This window comes from Perognathus longimembris, unplaced genomic scaffold, assembly GCF_023159225.1.
Source record: "Perognathus longimembris pacificus isolate PPM17 unplaced genomic scaffold, ASM2315922v1 HiC_scaffold_5346, whole genome shotgun sequence".
Taxonomy (NCBI): Eukaryota; Metazoa; Chordata; class Mammalia; order Rodentia; family Heteromyidae; genus Perognathus; species Perognathus longimembris.
In genome coordinates, this window is record NW_025960763.1 from 11,576 (window position 1) to 23,150 (window position 11,575).

Sequence of the window (11,575 nt, forward strand, 5' to 3'; positions counted from 1 at the left end):
CTTGAAACTACAGATTTTCATGAGTCCAGGAGGATGGTTCTTGAGAGAGGCAGGCCGAACGCGTCCTGGACAAAACATCTGCTTTACAGCCTGACTTTCAGATTCCCCACCAACCAAGGCAATAAACAGCCTAAAGCCCCTTGCTGGGCAGTCCCTATTGCCAGAGACAGTAATCATGATATTTGGAAAAAAGTTCCGATTCTTAATTGATACAGGAGCAGATCGGACCATATGCATTTAATTGGACAACATTATTATTGGATCAGCAGACGCCCATGTGCTAGATTTGGCCTATAGCAAGGCCCAAACACTCCTTCAAAGAGGAGGGCTGCGTATAGCCAGTGACAAGGTTCAGAAAGTATACCCCTTCAAGATCTTGGGGGCAGAGCTTAAACTAGACTCTGTATGCCCACTCAAGCCCCAGTTATCCTTCCAGGCAACTTATACTCTGGTGGAGATGCAAAGACTGTTAGGTGAAATTAACTGGCTAAGATCCTGGCTTCAACTGCCTACAGAGGAGCTGTTACCGCTCCATGACTCTTTGAAGGGCAAAGCGCCCACGGATGTTATTACAATAACTCCATCACTCCAAACAGCCTTCCAGAAAATCCAATTGGCCTTAAATAAGGCACAGCTGGCACGCTACAAGCCTAAGTGCCCACTCTGCCTTTGGATCCTCCCCGGATCCGAACTTTCTTCAGCTGCAATTACGCAATCAGGCGAGCCCCTTCAGTGGGTGCACGCATCAGTGGGAGGAGCTCCCAGAGTTTATTCCCAGTTAGACCAGCTAGCTGACTTGGTAATTAAGGGCAGGGACACTTCCCTGAGACATTATGGAAGAGATCCTGACGTGCTAACTATTCCCTACCGGTTGTCAGATTTTGAATGGGTCAGGAGAAATAATTCACGTGTGTCTAGTGCCCTGGAGGGCTTTATGGGTAAGATAGATTGCCACTATGGCACTTCAAGATGGGTGACCTCATTTTCCAGGCTACAATGGACACCCCCTGTGCTTTTCTCTACCAAGCCTCTTGTCAAGGCTGCCAATGTCTTTACAGATGGTGGGCGAGCCGGCTCTGCCGTAGTGGTGTGCTCCGCCTTGCCCCCTGCCGGTGGGAAAGATAACACCCATTACTTTGAAGCCGTCACTGGCTCTACACAATTTAAAGAGTTGTATGCAGTCGCCTTGGCACTGACCCATGTTAAACAGCCAATGAACTTGTTCTCTGATAGTCTGTATGTGGTTAATTTGCTACCCAACCTGGTATGTTCACATATCAAGTTGGATGGAAACCCAATCACTCCTCTGATGATCCAAGTCAGGTCTCTGTTAAAAGAGCGGAGTGAGCCTATCTTTTTACAGCACCTTCGTGGACACCAAGGACTGCCTGGGGACCTGGCACAAGGTAATCGTATGGCTGACCAGCTGGCCACTAATGGAACCATCTGGCCATTGTACAACCTCAAAACCTCCAAATGGCCAAAGGGCTTCATGAGCGTACTCACTTAAATTGGAGAGGGTTACATCAGAGATTCCCTTCAATTCCTATAAAAGACTTAAAAAAGATTATAAGGACTTGCAAATCATGTATGCCTTTCGTGCAAGTCCCTCCGTTACAATCTCCAGGTGTGAATTCAAGAGGTTTAAGACCCAACTTAATTTGGCAGACTGATGTGACCCATTACGCCCCCTTTGGAAGGCTAAAATATATATTTATGTCCATTGACACATGCTCCGGTGCATGTTGGGCCTCTCTGCATACCGGTGAAAGAGCACGGCATGCTGAAAGCCACTTCTTACAATGTTTTGCTATCCTAGGACTGCCTTTACAGGTTAAAACAGATAAAGGACCTTGTTTCACCAGTAAGCCTTTACAGGCATTTTTCCAAATGTGGAATATTAAACATACCACTGGAATACCTTATAACCCAAAGGGTCAAGCCATAATTGAGAGGCATAATAGGACCCTGAAGGATCAATTATTAAAACAAAAAGTGGGGGGAAGCCCCCAGGACCAGCTGAGGACAGCGATGTTTACATTGAATATTTTAAATTTCTCTAAGGACCAACCTCTGTCGGCTTTCTAGAGACACTGGTCAAGCCAAACACCCTACTTAAAAGTGGAGGCCCGGTGGAAGGATTCTCTGACAGGGGCGTGGCGTGGACCCGACCCAATTATCAGCGCAGGAAGGGGATTTGCCTGCATCTTCCCTACTGGGGAACCGAATCCAATCTGGATACCAGCTAGAGATGTAAAATATTGTCCAACAGAATGACCACCCAAGGGCACCTGCCCTTGAGGGATGTCTCCCCTTGTTTCCTCTCAGGAAAGCAAAGACCGAGGTGGAATTTTCTAAGGAGAAACGGGAAAGCCTGCCTGCACCAGCGATGGACCTGGACCCAGTGTCGGCCCTGTTTCTTCCCTGGACCCTGCCTGACGCCCTTTGGAGTAACGTTTGCTGTGGCAGCGTGGCCCACAGCCTTGCACAAGGACCAAAGGGAAATTTTGCACGGTTGTCCCTCTCTTTCGCTCCCCCCTTTGCTGCTTATCTCAGGGGTCCCCATTGGAGGGAAATAGGAGCTAAAGGACTTGGACACTTTAATGTTTTATTATAAATGTTTATAATAAGTAAGGTATTGGCACCTTGCTGTAATGTTTATTGTGAAGTGTTTTACTAACCTCAGTTGTTAAGTTACCAGCATTCTGGCTGCCACATCGCCAGGACCTGAACCTGCCCCTCTACCTCACCATCGAGGGAAGGAAGAGCCATCTGCGCTGCCTTGAGCGACACCAGACTGGACCAGAATTCCTGTTTTCCGTGGACTGACCCCGATAAGAGACCCTCCATTGCCTTGTGCCTTGTTGTAATTACTCATGTGTTACAACTGCTCATGTGTTACAGTTGCTCATGTTTGCATTTGCCTTGTATTACGATTGCTTATGCTCATGTCTGCTTTATGCTCCCATTTACCTTATGTTTACATTGGGTCTCTTGTTGTAAGCGATGGGCCAGAGCTGTCTAGGTACCAAGTGGCCTTTGGCCTTTTAGCCATATAAGAACCCCAAGAGGCTCGTCACTCAAACCCTAGGACCTGCTGCTCAGTAAGGTCCGCCGGCACGGGAAAAAATTATCAGGCTTTCTTTCGAATGCCAATCCTACTCTCCCCAAGGCCTCTCATCGGGCCCTCCAGCCTGGCAGGAAGGTCAGCCTGAAGAGCTAGGGCGTTAGCCCAAGACGGGTAAGACTCCCCTTGGGGGGGGCAACCTAAGACATGGCGCGCTCTCGAGTAGGGCGCCTCCTGCTGTTCGAAAAAATATATATATAAAAGAGGCAGATGTTGGGGTCCATCTTCCCCCCTAGATGGAAGGGGCCTGATGCACCTCCCCCAGCTGGGGAATGCGGCCCTTCCATCCTCTCTACATTGGAATCCAGAGAAACCGGTTGGGCAAATAGACCCCTGACTTAGCTGGCAGCCAGCCTGGCGCCTACCAGCCCCGCCCTGGTTTGGCGCGCTCAGAGTGACGTAGCCCCTTGGAGGTCAAGTGACCAGCCCCTTGGAGGTCAAGTGACAGCCTTTTGGCCTATCGGAATCCTGGCCAACCCCCTTCCCCCGGATCATCTCCCCTTGTCCCTCTCTCAATAAAGTTAGTTCGCTCTCAGAAGCTTACTCCTTGGTCTATGTACGCTAGCTCCCAGGGTAGGATAGCGGTCACATTGCCATGCGGGTCGCGCGCACGCCAGGCCGGAGTCGCCCCTACGTCTCACCCTGACAGACCTGCAGGCCGAGGGTTAGGGGAGAGGACGATACGAGGGTAATAAGAGAGAAAATAAGCATTTGAGCCGGAGCAGAGAAAGCAGACCCAACAAGAAACCAAGAAGGAAGAGAAGAAATTATACCCACCTGTCCTCCAGGGAGGAAGCACGGAGGAAATGTTTCCCTCTCCATACTCCCCACCCCAGTTAACTCTACAAGAGGAGGACTCTGAGGAAAATGTTTCAGCTGTGCCCTCCGCTCCAGAGGGTCCTGCCCAGTCAACTCGCCAACAGCCCAGGACACGGACGCATCAGCCCCAAGTCCTGACCCCCAGCCGCTGACAGGGGTGGACGTAGGGCCAGCCCAAGCCACCCACAGGTGGCAGGGAGTGACCTCACCATGCCGCGCTGTCATCTCTGTTGTTTGTAAGTCTTAACAGTCTCTTTTGTGTCAAACCTGTATAGCTCATTGGAAAGATGTACAGGCGATGGTTCACAATCAGAGTGTGAGTGTCCACAGAAAGAACTCTGGGGGGACCCCCACCCAGCCTTCTTAAGCAGAAAATTGTTTGGTGCGCTAAAATGTTTTACTAAGACTAAAAATGTTTTACTAAAACCATCAAGCCCTGGAAAATGAGGCTGGAGAATGCTAAAATCATTTGTTAGTTTTTGTCTTAAAATGTATGGCCGATGCTTATTCAGCGCGCTTTAAGATCTTTTGAAAATGTATGTGTGTGTGTGCATGTGTGAGTGTGAACATGTTCAAGACTGCAGTATGATGCAAAACTAAGTTTAAATTCAAAGGTCTTCATGCCATGCAGTAACTGGGACTGAAGAAAAAAAAAAGAGGCTCTTTTGAAACAAGCAGCCCGTAAGCAAAGGGCGGCACCTGGTTTCAGATTGCCTGTGAGCTTCAGTTTTTCTGATGCAGATAAAAGCTAAAGTGTTGTTAGTGTTAGAAAGGCTTTGGAAATCAAGAATACATTTCTAGATAAGAAATTTGGAAGTAAAATTGTCCTAAATAATTATTGCAAAAGTGAGAAAAGGAGAATTATGGCTACCAAATGTTTAATTGCCATTCCAGCTTCTTTGTAGGTTTTTTGTAACAGTTTCCAGCAGGCCCACAGAGAAGCACAGGTGATTCCTACAAGTTTGTCAAGATCTAATACTGACCCTTAATAAGTTCCAGGTAAGAGCATGCTTAAAAACTACTTCTGTGTGGACCACCTTGTTGCTTATAATTGGAGTAAAGTGGCCCCTTATAAGACTCATTGATCTGAATCTGCGGTTCGAAGCCAGCCCGGGCAAAGAAAGGTCCCTGTGAGAGACTTGTCTCTAATCAGCCAGCAGAGTGCTGGGAACGGAGTGGTGTGGAGTTCAAAAGTGGTACGGTGCTAGTCTTGAGCTGGAGAGCTGAGGGACAGCACTCAGGCCCTGAGTCCAAGTCGAAAGTCACTCCTCCTGGGACAAAAGTGATGGAGCATCCAGAGGCAGTAAGCCACTGCTTGGATGGCAGAGATGGTGTCAGATCCTAGAGTCACTACTGTTGGCCTTTCAAAAGTTAAAGCCGGGAAGTCCTAGAAGAATAGTTCATAAGCATGCCTTTCCAATGCCCATGTCTGTCTACTGGGCAGGAATTTGCCAGTCATCTGTGATAGTGGTTAGTAAGGGTAAGTTTGTCAAATGAGGATAGATTAAAATCTCACCCCCGCATTTACTCAAAGCCCTGACTGGCAGTGAGAATTTTAAGCTCATACATCTGTTTAGTAAAGAAAGCTTGTAGACCTGAGATTGTGTCCTTATTGAGATCTGTTAAAGGCCTGTCAGCTTGCCAATGCGCCCAATCAACAGATTACTAAAGGAGCTCGCCTCTGTGGGAATAGGCCAGGTGTGTATTGGGAAGTAGATTTCACAGAAATTACAAATATTTGCTAGTTTTTGTAGACACCTTTTCAGGATGGGTTGAAGCCTATCTAACAAAGCATGAGACTGCGAATGTAGTGGCTAAGAAGATCCTGGAAGAAATCCTACCCAGGTATGGCTTCCCATCCACCACTGGGTCAGACAACAGGCAGGCTTTTGTCTCAAAAGTAAGTCAGGGAATAGCTGCAGCACTGGGGACGGATTGGAAATTGCATTGTGCTTATAGACCCCAGAGTTCAGGACAGGTAAAGAGAATGAATCGGACTCCAAAAGAAACCTTAACTAAACTGGCCTTAGAGACTGGCGCAGACTGGGTGTCACTCCTTCCTTTTGCTCTGCTTAGAGTAAGAAATTCTCCCTATCAGCTTGGCTTTACTCCTTTTGAAATAATGTACGGGTACCCCCCGCCCATTATCCCTAGCCTTCAGACTGAATTGCTTGCTGATTTGGATAATGCTGAATTTTTGTGTAAACTCAATTATTTGCAGCTCGTGTACAAGAATGTGACCCCAACTTAAGGCATTATGTGATTCTGCTTCTGTCCCTACCCCCCATTTATTCAGACCAGGGGACTGAAATCCTAAGAACCACGGTGGAAGGAACCCTAGACGGCATCGCCACTTGGGTTCATTGCTTCCACGCCAGGCCAGCTGACCCCTTTGCCCTGGATGACAACTACCGTGATGGAACATGGGAGGTCTCCAAGCACCCAACTCAGCAGCTTCGCCTTCGCCTCAAGAAAAGAAAGTTAGACTGAATATTGTTATAATTTTCTTTTTGCCTTCTTTCCTTACTACCCTGGCTAGTGTTAATCTTATTTTGGCAGCTCACTCCAAAGTGAGGTGAATCCTGCAGTCCCTTGGTACAGTAGACTAAGGTTATAGGTTCCTGGCTAGGTAAGGTCAACGCCTCTGAGTCAGCCTGAAGAAATTAACAGAAGATGGATGATCTTCACCCATCAGCCCCCCTTTAAAACCGAGGGACCAGAGTTATTTTCAGATACTACTTTTGGCCTTACTGGCCCATGCCTTACCTCTATATCATCCCCTAAACATGCAAGCCATTGAAATGGACAGAATGGAGCCATGATTGGCTCCCAAGGTACCAAAAAGAAAAAGGGGGAAATGAGGTGCCAGACTTTGAAGTCAGGCCCCACCACGTGAACCCCATTTTAGAATCGAACCCTGAGCCAATCAGATTTGTACCTGTGTTCTAATCTTGCTTGCACAGCTGATTGTTGTAACCTTGTTCTTTGCCTTTATAAGCCCTGTGTAATCACAGCTCGGGGCTCCCTCCTATCCTCCGCTGTGTCGGTGGGTAGGACGAGGCCCGAGTTGGCAGCTCGTTAAATAAAGCTTTGCCTTGCTTTTGCATTTCGGAGTGTCTGAATCTCGGTGGTCTTCTTGGGGGTGGTCTTGTGACTTGCCACAACATTCACATTGATATGTTCTGCAGTTATTCTCTGGAAGCTTCAGGGCCCGGTCAGGCCCAAGCTACAATATGGAGGTGCAATGACTGCTCAGGTTCTTCAAGTCCACGGGTTTGAATGCAGAGCCTGGGTGCTGTCTATGAGATTTTATGCTCAAGGCAAGCTCTCTACCATTTGAACCACAGCTTCACTTCCAGCTTTTTGGTAGTTAATGCAAGAGTCTCACAAGCTTTTCTTCCTGGGCTGGCTTCAAACAAGGATCCTCAGATCTCAGTCTCCTGAACAGCTAAGGTTACAGACATGAGCCACAAGTGCCCTGTTTGTTATTTCGGAGATGGAGTCTTGTGGACTTATGTGCTTGTTCTGGCTTTAAACTGTGATCCTCTTAAGCTCAGCCTCCTGAATAGCTAGGACTATAGGCCATTTCCTGGCTCTCTTTTCATTTCTACACTACTCTATTTCATTTCTGCACTACTCTACTTGATTTCTGCAATCTCATTTCTTTTTTTTTTTAATGGTACACTCATTTATTTCTTGAGAAATTTAAGATTTATCCCACTGATTCTGATAGTTCAAGAAATATAAAAAAGGAGTAAGGGCACATATAGCTTTATATACATATAATTAACTTAGAATTCACCTCTTCTTAAACCCATGGAAATTGAGACTCTCAAGAGTGGAGTGAAAATATGTATTTTTCTATTAGACTATAGTTAGATACAATGGTGTGTGTATGTGTGGGTGTGTGTGTGTGTGTTTGTGTGTGTGTGTGTTGTGTGATGGCTGTTCATGGGGCTTTAACTCTGGGCCTGTGGTGATTAATTGGAGATCAATCTCACAGTCTTTTCTTCCTGAGGGGGCTTCAAATTGTGATCCTCAGATCTTAGCCTCCTTACAGGTGTGAGCCACCAGTGCCCAGTTCGATGCTCTTACTTTTTATCTCCCAAATTTCCAGAAATTGAAATTACCATTGGTAGCCATTTTAATTATCTTTTTTGAACTAGTCTAACATCTGTCTATGATGACACTATTTTTTTTCTTTAGTACTGGAGATCCAATTAAATGCCTGGGCTTAGCTCTCAACCCCTTGAGGCACATCCAAAGTCAATCAGACCTCTTTTTGTTTGTTTGTTTTTGAAACAGCACCATGGCAACACCTTGCTTGGGGTCCATGTCCTATCATGTGGTTCCATTGTGCTATATAGAGATAGAGTCCTATAGAGAAATTTTTTAAAATTTTTATTGTCAGACTGATATACAGAGCAGTTACAGTTTCATACCTTAGGCATTGGATACATTTCTTGTACTACTTGTTACCTCCTCCCTCATTCCCCCCTCTCCCTCCCCCTTTCCATTTCGCCCCATGAGTTGTTCGGTAGATTTACACTAAACAGTTTTGCAAGTATTACTTTTGTAATCGTTTGTCTTTTTTACCCTGTGTCTCTTGATTTTGGTATTCCCTTTCCATTTCCTAGTTATAATATCTGTATACACAGTTTCCAATGAACTCAGATAAGATACAGATATAGTGCAGGTACAACCACAGAAAGGGGATACAAGAGGATCATCAACAATAGAAGCTAAGGTTAGATCACAACAGTGATCTAACAGTCGTTTCCATAACATGGAGTTCATTTCACTTAGCATCATCTTTTGTGTTCATAAGGGTATAGCTATTGGGCTCTGCAATCCCATTTCTGATTCAGCCATTTGATTCTTCTGGTTTTTCCTTTGCCAGTCTAAGAAAAAGTATTGTCCATTTCTTTGGTCTTTTCAAATGTCCATCGTTTGGCTTCATTGATTTTCTTTTCTATCACTCTTCATCTTGCATTTATATGTATACTCTTCTTTGTCTTCATATTGTATTTACCTTGCTATTACTTTTTCTTTGCCAGTCCTGGGGATTGAACTCTGGGCTTGGGCACTGCCCCTGAGCTTGTTTTGCTCAAGGCTAGCACTCTACCATTTGAGCCACTTCTGGCTTTTTCTGTTTATGTGATACTGAAGTATTGAACCCAGGGCTTCATGCATGCTAGGCACATTCCCAGCCCCCTTGCTATTACTTTTATTGCCATGTAAGGAGCAAAGATAGGTGTAGTATTTTCGGTTTTTCCCTTTTGAACATAAGGGTCTGTATAAATTTCCCTCTCAGCACGACCTGGTTTCTATTTTCATATACAGAGTCCCCTTAGTATTAAGCAAAATGGTCATGCTGTGTACAGAATGAGAGTTGCATTCAGGATTTCTATATCCTTTGCAGCTAATAAGGTCAAATTGGCTGGAATAAGTGAGTATGTGCAAAGCTTACAAAGCTACTGGAGAACCATTAAAAAGATCATTGTAAAACATCTCTGAGCCTTGATTATTTGCACATCGTGAAGAAGCACATAGTACTTCAACTTGGGATAGCCTTTTCCCCCCCTTTTTGGGGGGGTGTTGGGAGGGACTGAGGAGGCTTGAACAGCCCTGGCTGCTGTCTCTGAGCCACAGTGCCACTTTGGGCTTTTGTGAATGGTTTATTAAATATAAGAGTCTCACAGACTTGGCTTTGAACCATAGTCCTCAGATCTCAGCCTCCTGGTAGCTAGGATTGCATGTGCGAGCGTCAAGTGCCCACATTCTTTTTTTTTTTTTTTTAACATAGTGCTTTGCTAAGGAAAGAAATGGCATCTTTGAGACAAAAGAAAAAAAAATTCCCTAAAATTCTCATTTGCTCAGTTTCACAGTCTTATACTATAGATTCAATTTACCTTCCTCACTTCTAATAAGACAGCCTTCAAAAGTTTCCCCATATTCCCTGGACTTTCTTTACCATGTGGTCTCATCTGTTGGAAATGATTGTGAAAGTTTAGTGGTGCTCATGAGTATACACAATTCACCAGTGTTTGTCACAGGGAAACTCTGTTCCCCATGCACACACTGTCACTGCACTTCCAGGTGACACGATGATCACATCCACAAAGGAGATGACATCATTCTGAGCCTTCATCTGGGGCTTCTGTGGGTGAGTATATGCACTGTGACTACTGCCTCTGCTCCTCTTGTCCTGACAGCAAATTCCTACTGGGTCAGCAGCTGTTCTTTTCAGGTAAGTGACAGTTTTAAATATAACTCCTGCAAGCAAGTACAGAAATTGGTTTTCTGTCAAATATTTGTGCTGTGGCCGGGTTAGAATGTGGCATGTCTTTTATTGTTAGGAAAAATGTTTGGTGAGGGTCACAGGCCTCTCTCCTCCCTCAGCTAGCAGTGTTGGCACAGCTCCACAGGTCCACATATCCTGGAGACCACACAGCTTTGTGTGCTTACGGGTAGAACATTCTCTGTTGAAATGATCTAATTCACCTCCATATTTTCTTTGTCATGAGTAATATCTCAACATGATTTCTGGTTACATTTAAAGTAATCACCTATTATTTGAAGATAAACATCAAAAGGTATCATGCAAGGAGTAAATTGTTCAGTGAGAAAGTATATGAATGTGTGGAGCCAGTTGGCTTTAAATCACCCTGGCTTATTCACATCCCAGCCAATTTCCTCAGCATGTCCTCTCTCCCTCTGCCTTCTCTCCCATTGCCCTATGCATTTATATTACTTAAGGAGAATCTTCTGTTGTTGTTGGTGGTTGTGGGGCTAGAATTCAGGACCTGGCTGCTGTCCCTGAGCTTTTTCAAATGAAAACTTTTGACCACAAACTCTTACTTCATAGGCAAATTCCTCTATGTAATGAGCAGTAGGCACTTAATCCAGTCTTTCTGCATCTTTGAAAATTGTTTATGATCAGAGAGCTGGAGAGCCAAGGTTGTCCAGGAGTCACTGAAGAAGCTGGAGCCTTCAGAAACCACAGTAATGTGGGATCGCCAATCTCAGGGTTGAACTCAGGACCTCCATTTCTTGGTTAGTCTTTCATTCAAGGCTGCTGTTCTATCACTTGAGCCACATTTCCACTTCTAGAATTTGGGTGGTAATTGTAGATTAAAAAGTCTTGTAAGGGCTGGGAATATGGCCTAGTGGCAAGAGTGCTTATCTTGTATACATGAAGCCCTGGGTTCGATTCCCCAGCACCACATATATAGAAAACAGCCTGAAGTGGTGCTGTGGCTCAAGTGGCCGAGTGCTAGCCTTGAGCAAAAAGAAGCCAGGGACAGTGCTCAGGCCCTGAGTCCAAGCCCCAGGACTGGAAAAAAAAAAAGTCTTGTAGATTTGTCTGCTTCCACTGGCTCCAAACTATAATCCTTTGCTATCAGCCTCCTGAGGTTCTAGGATTACAGGCATCAGCCACCACTATCTGGCTTCTTTTGATTTCTTAATTCTTTGAAATTGCTTAAGTAAATTTAGATTATATTTGCTTACTAATAAACTAACAAGATATACCTTTTACAAATTGAAGTTCCTGCAGTTCTTGTGTTTCCTCCTCAGTCTACAAGATGTCTACAGTTGTTATTTAATTTTGATGTGATACATTAAGAT